The 6,495-nt window shown below is 42.5% G+C and overlaps 2 non-coding genes across 2 annotated transcripts; one reads left to right on the forward strand and one right to left on the reverse strand.

Moving 5' to 3' along the window:
• Nucleotides 1-107, forward strand: LOC112081705. The gene has a single exon (XR_002896627.1). It is a non-coding gene; the product is annotated as a small nucleolar RNA R71 (small nucleolar RNA).
• Nucleotides 108-3,511: 3,404 nt separating this feature from the next.
• On the reverse strand, nt 3,512-3,618 carry LOC112081726. Its single transcript, XR_002896648.1, has one exon. It is a non-coding gene; the product is annotated as a small nucleolar RNA R71 (small nucleolar RNA).
• Between the last annotated feature and the right edge of the window lie 2,877 nt (nt 3,619-6,495).

Genomic DNA, 6,495 nt, shown 5'->3' on the forward strand with positions numbered 1-6,495 from the left:
AATCCATGATGAGGGCAATCACGTTCATACTCCTTAAAACGTTCCCAAGCTTCATAGAAAGATTCAGTTGGCCCTTGTTGAAAGGTTGAGATCTTCGTTCTCAGATTGTTTGACCTTGACTTAGTGTAGAAGTGGTTCAAGAAAGCAGTTCTACATTCTTCCCAATTAGTAATCGATCCTGCAGGCAAAGACTTCAACCAACAGTGAGCATTATCTGCTAATGAAAAAGGGAACAACTTACACTTTAAATAGTCAGGTGGAATTTGGTTTGTTCTCATCATGCTGCAAATTTCTTCAAAAAGCTCGATATGGTCCATTGGGTGCTCAGAAGGAACTCCATGGAACTGGTTTTGCTTCACCAATTAGATGATTTGAGGCTTGACTTCAAACTCATTCCGGTTTGGAAATGGTACTTGAATCGCAGATCGATTCTGAAAATTTTGAGTAGGTGCATCAAAGTCACCTATGCGATGGTTTCTGGCTTGTCTTCGGTGTTGATTTGCTGGCGGAATGGGGCAGTGAATGCGTTCATTCGGCTGCATTTCTGGGTGGTCACCAACGGCTACATTGATGGGTGGATCAAGGTCTTCACGTCCTTCTCTCTCGGTTCTGGTGGTTTCTTGGAAGAACCTCATCCTCCTCTCCATCTTGTCGAGCATGATCACCTTCTATGCGATCATTCTCTTCGTTTTCTCCATGTTCGGACCCTTCTTGGTCCATATTTAAATTTCGATTAATAGGATCTCCAGGCTGGTCGTCGTTGGCCATTCCTTGCGTTCGTCTAAGTCTTCGAAGTTCTCTTTCGTGTCTTTCTATCTCGTCTAGAATTGGAATCTCTCCTGCAGGTCTACGCCTGGTATTCATGCAATTCAGAGAAAGACAAAAGAAGGGAAAGATAGTTCAGAAAAACTTTAAGAAAGAACTAGAGATCAGGTGTCTAGAACAGAAGTTAAAACAAGAAAAATAGCAAAAGGCAGCGAAACAAATCCCCGGCAACGGCGCCAAAAACTTGATGCGTGCTCGTGTCAACTACGTGAGGGAACAAGTTTTACCCTTAACAAAACAAATGAAAGCCGCAAGTGCACAGCTAATCAGTTGTAGTATTTAGGGATCGAATCCACAGAGATTTGTGTGCCTGGTATTCTTCTACGGTTTTTAACTTTATGTCTAGACTAAATTGGTTTTAAAGGTTGGTTGTTTTTCTCGAATTAAAGACAAAAGAAAGTAAATAAATCTATCCTAAAAAGCAAGTAAAGAAATCGAATGAAAGGCAATAGAACAAGTAAAATATCGAATGAAAGACTAATAAGGCAAGTAAATATCGGATGAAAGGTAAATAAAGCAAGTAAATAACGAACTAAGGAAATTGAAATGCAGGTCTAAGAAAAGCAAGTAAAAATCGATGGAATTGTAAACTATGGCTAAAAACGCTGAGCATTTGGGAACTCTAAGGGATCATAATCGGTTTTAACACTAAGGTAGATAGATTGAGATTGACGGATAACAATATATGGGTTCTAGAGCTAGAGTACGGCGGTATGACTACGTCACTGTCGTGATCATAACCAACTGTTTCTCGCAACCCTGACCAGTAGGTTTCCACTCTGGCCCTGTGATGAGTGGAGATTTTGACTCATTCTAACTTGTGTTTACTGATTGTTTTAGGAGTTTTTGGAGTCTTTTCAGGAGGTTTCAGGTGACTTAGAGACCTTATCAGAGGATTGGAGTGTTTAGGAGGCATTGGAGCAAAAGGAGATGAATTTGAGCAATAAGGAGCTATTTCACACGTTTTTGGAGAAATCATCCGCGGAGCACCTGCTCCCGGTTTGGACTCTTCGTGGAGCACCTGCTCCAGACGGGAGTAAAATAAGGAAATCGACTTTTACCTAATTTTAGGAGGAGAAAGAGAATAAAAAGTCCACAGCCGCCTGTGTTTTATAATCACGTTTTTTTTCTACAGACTTTCTACGCTTTTCTTTTTACAATTTCCTGAACCATAGAGTTTTTACTTGTAAGCTTTTGGGAGAAGAAATCTGCTACACTTTGAGAAGAATTCTGAACCCTATTATCTCTTCTGCGATTTTAATTCATGAATTCCTTTCCATCTGTTTCTGTGTTTCTTTTCTCCATGTCTGAGTAGATCTCTTAGCTAGATTAAAGCGTTCAAAGGATTTCATGAGTTAAAAGGATTTCATGAGTTAAAAATATTAGATGCAAATAGGGCTTGATATCTATTGTCTTCACCATTGTTAGACTTAATGCTTAGGTTGAATTGATCACTCAATCTGCGATTTTAGGTTAATCTATTCATCAAAAGTGTAATAAGTTGCTAGAATAAACATTGGTGAGCGATATGTCCTTAGCCAACGACAGTTGAAGTTAAGGCAAATCGTGAACAGATCACACCTGCTAGCTAATGCTTGTCTGCAATTTTCTAGGTTCAAACGACAGTTTAGGATTTAGGTTGTTAGACAAAGTTATCGAGATCACGACAGTGGATCGATAAGCTTTTCTGTTTGAGTTCGAGACTTGCGTTACACTTGTGCCCTGAATAGTCATCTGGTTCTTATCTCTGAAATTCCTGCGAATTGCTTTGGTCTAGTGCTTGTTTTAATTTGAATTTAAATCGTTGTTTGCCATTCTGTTTACTTTTTAGTTTTCAAAACAAACCATCTTTCGTCTTAGCTTTAATTCAATCCTCACAAATTCATAGAGTAACACTGGTCCTCTGGATTTTGAATCCTTTATATTACAACTACATCACTGTTCTATTGCAGTAGAAACTAGGAGTACATCTAGTGAGAACCAAATTTTGGCGCCGTTGCGACGGGGACCAATTCGTTACCTTTGATTTTTGGTTTGAAATTCAGACTAAGGCTTTATTAATTTTTCTCTCTTGTTCTCTTGTTTGCGTGTGTTTCAGGTGTATGTCAAACATATCCACAAGGAGCAACTGCACCGATCTTGTTTCTTTATCGAACACCGATCTAGCAAGAGTCGAGCGAGAAAAACAGACGTCAAAGGCCTATTCAAGCCAACATGGGCGATCAAGGCAACAATGGCAACATGGCTGTCGAGGTTCAACAGCTTCGACAACAATTGGAGCAGCTGCAAAAGGCGCAGCAAGACAGGGAGCAGCCACAGCCTGCTATTGGAGACAAGGACAGTCCGCACGCTTACTATCACAACAGGGCTGCGATTGCTCCTCCAACCATTCAGAGGCAAGACTTTGAGATCAAACCTCAGCTGATCTCATTGGTGAAGCAGCACCTCTTTCATGGGCTTCCTGCTGAGATTCCGATGGACCACATCGAGAATTTTGAGGAGATTTGCAGCACGACTGGATCAAATGGGATACCAGCCGATTTCTTGAAGTGCAAGCTTTTTCCATTCTCACTTGCGGACAAAGCTTTGCGCTGGCTGAAGTCATTACCACCTGGGGTCATTGACTACATGGGAAGAGTGCAGATCAGCATTTTTGGACCATTTCTACACTAAGGCCAAAACTGCAGCTCTGAAGAACAAGATCTCGTCGTTTAAACAGCAACCTGGTGAAGCTTTCTGCGAAGCTTGGGAGAGGTACAAGGAGTACCGAAGAGAGTGCCCTCACCATGGGTTCTCTGATGAGCAGATTCTGTCAACCTTTTATGATGGTGTCAACTGGGACTACAGGAATGCTTTGAATGCAGCTAGCAATGGCGATTTCATGACTAAGTCCAAAGAAGCTGCTTATGAGTTGATTGAGAACTTAGCTGCAAGCTCCAGCAACAAATCCCAAGAGTATGACAGGTCTAGCAAAGCAGTTCATAGTGTGGAGTTGAGCAAAATCGATGAGCTTACAGCAAAGGTGAATCTGCTGTTGAGGGAGAACCAGAGATCTGTGCATTTTGCTGATGAGGTTGGTGATGCACCTCTTGCTCAAGAGTTTGTAGATGCAGAGAATAATGATCAGATGGAGGTAAATTTCGTGAATGGACAAGGGTATGTGCAGAATCGCAGTTTCAACAACTTCAGAAGCCACCCGAATTTATCCTACAGAAGCAACAATGTTGAGAACCCTCAGGATCAGGTCTATCCGCAGCAAGGAGTGCAGAATCAGTCAGGATTTCAGAAGAACTTCTCCAGCAACTTCCAAGGAAAGCAGTTCATCACCAATCAGAATCGATTTCAAGGTGGAAATCAGCAGAAGTTGCCTTTCACAAGTCTACAGCCTTCTTCGAGTTCCTCAAATAACTCGCAGGATGAGCTGAAAAACTTGATGCAACAGCTGCTGGTTAATCAGCAAAAGTCTTCCATGGAGATTAATGCCAAAGTGGACACCATGTACAATGATTTGAATGGCAAGTATGAGGCTGTGTGGACTCATGTGAAGAAGCTGGATGTTCAGGTAGCTCAGACTGCAGAAGCTGTGAAGAGATCACCTGGAACTCTCCCAGGAAAAGGTGAAAATCCCAGGAATGAGTTTGTGAATGCTATTGAGCTTAAAAGTGGGAAGACACTACATGCTGCACCAACAAGCTCTGTCTCAGAAAAGAGGAAGAAAAAGGACGTGGAGCACCTGCTCCAAGAAGAGGAACCAGCTCATGACGTAAAAAAGACGAAGGAGCACTCTTCCTCCATCGGAGCACCTGCTCCAAAATCTGGAGCACCTGCTCCAGACGTAGATTTGACGAGGGAGCACCCTAAGCCAACGAGGGAGCACCTGCTCCAGCCACCTGCCCCAGCAAACATTCCTGCAAGAGTTTACACGCCTAAGGTACCTTACCCAGTTTCACCAAAGAAGTCTCGCAAGGACTTAGAGGATGCAAAGTGCAGGGAGATGCTGAAGGATTTGACTGTAAAACTCCCTCTAGCTGATGTTGTTCAGATGATACCAGCCCTTAAAAGATACATGAAAGGGTTAGTGTCTGGGAAAGCTGTTGAGGAAGAGAGTGTCATGATGGTTTTGAGGGAGTGCAGTGCTGTGCTTCAGAACAAAGTGCTGAAGAAGAGAAGTGATCCAGGAAGGTTTTTTCTCTCAGTCAGGATTGGGAATGTACTGTTTGCAAGGTCTCTCTGCGATCTAGGTTCAAGTGTGAATCTGATGCCTTACTCTGTAGCCAAGCGATTGGGTTACACCAGATTCAAACCGACGAAAATCTCGCTGGTATTTGCTGATAGATCAACCAAATTCCCTGTTGGTATACTTGAGGATCTGCATGTTCAGATAGGTGATACACTCATTCCAGCAGATTTTGTGGTTCTGGAGCTTGATGAAGAAACCAAGGATCCTTTGATATTGGGTCGATCCTTCTTATGCACAGCTGGTGCAATCATAGATGTGAAAGAAGGAGTGATAGATCTCCAGCTGGGAGATATGGTGGTGCGATTTGAGATGAATAAACTCTTCAAGAAACCAATGCTGGACGGACAGACATTTGTCATAGATGATGGTTCAAGCATTGCTGAAGAGGTTGCTGAAGAGGTTTCGGCCATCGATCCTCTCGAAGTTGCACTCACCAAAGCTGAAGGAGAACATGGGTATTTGAGTGAAGAAGCTGATGGGTTTGCAAAAATGCTGAATGCAAGCACGAGGATGCAAAGGCTGGTGGCGTACATGAGCTTAGAAGGCAAGGAGAGCTCACCTGCAGAAAAAGCCGACGGAGCACCTGCTCTGAATCCTGGAGCACCTGCTCCCGACGGCTTGATTGATGGACCTTGGAGCGAATTGAGAGCTCCGAAGCTTGAGCTCAAACCCCTTCCTGTGGGGCTCAGGTACGCGTTTCTAGGACCCAATTCGACATTCCCTGTGATAGTAAACTCTGAATTGAACAATGTAGAGATTGCCTTGCTTCTTTGTGAAATTAGAAAGTATAGGAAAGCTATAGGATATTCACTAGATGACATTCCAGGGATTTCTCCTGATCTTTGCATGCATAGAATACATCTAGAAGATGAATCAATGACTTCTGTAGAAAATCAGAGGAGGTTAAACCCGAATCTACAAGATGTTGTAAAGAAAGAGATAATGAAACTTCTAGAAGCTGGTGTGATCTATGCAATTTCAGATAGTAATTGGGTTAGTCTGGTTCATGTAGTTCCTAAGAAAGGTGGCATCACTGTCATAAAAAATAATAGGAATGAATTGATACCAACTAGAACTGTTACTGGGCATCAAATGTGCATAGATTACAGGAAATTGAATGCTACAACTCGCAAAGATCATTTTCCTTTACCATTTATCGATCAGATGCTTGAACGCTTGGCTAACCATCCTTATTACTGTTTCTTAGATGGTTATTCAGGTTTCTTTCAGATCCCAATCCACCCGGATGACCAGGAGAAGACGACATTCACATGTCCTTATGGCACCTTTGCATATCGCAGAATGCCATTTGGCTTGTGTAATGCTCCAGCAACATTCCAACGCTGCATGATGTCGATTTTCACTGACCTGATTGAAGACATAATGGAAGTTTTCATGGACGATTTTTCTGTCTATGGAAGCTCCTTTTC

This window comes from Eutrema salsugineum, unplaced genomic scaffold (assembly GCF_000478725.1).
Source record: "Eutrema salsugineum unplaced genomic scaffold, Eutsalg1_0 scaffold_10, whole genome shotgun sequence".
Classification (NCBI taxonomy): Eukaryota; Viridiplantae; Streptophyta; class Magnoliopsida; order Brassicales; family Brassicaceae; genus Eutrema; species Eutrema salsugineum.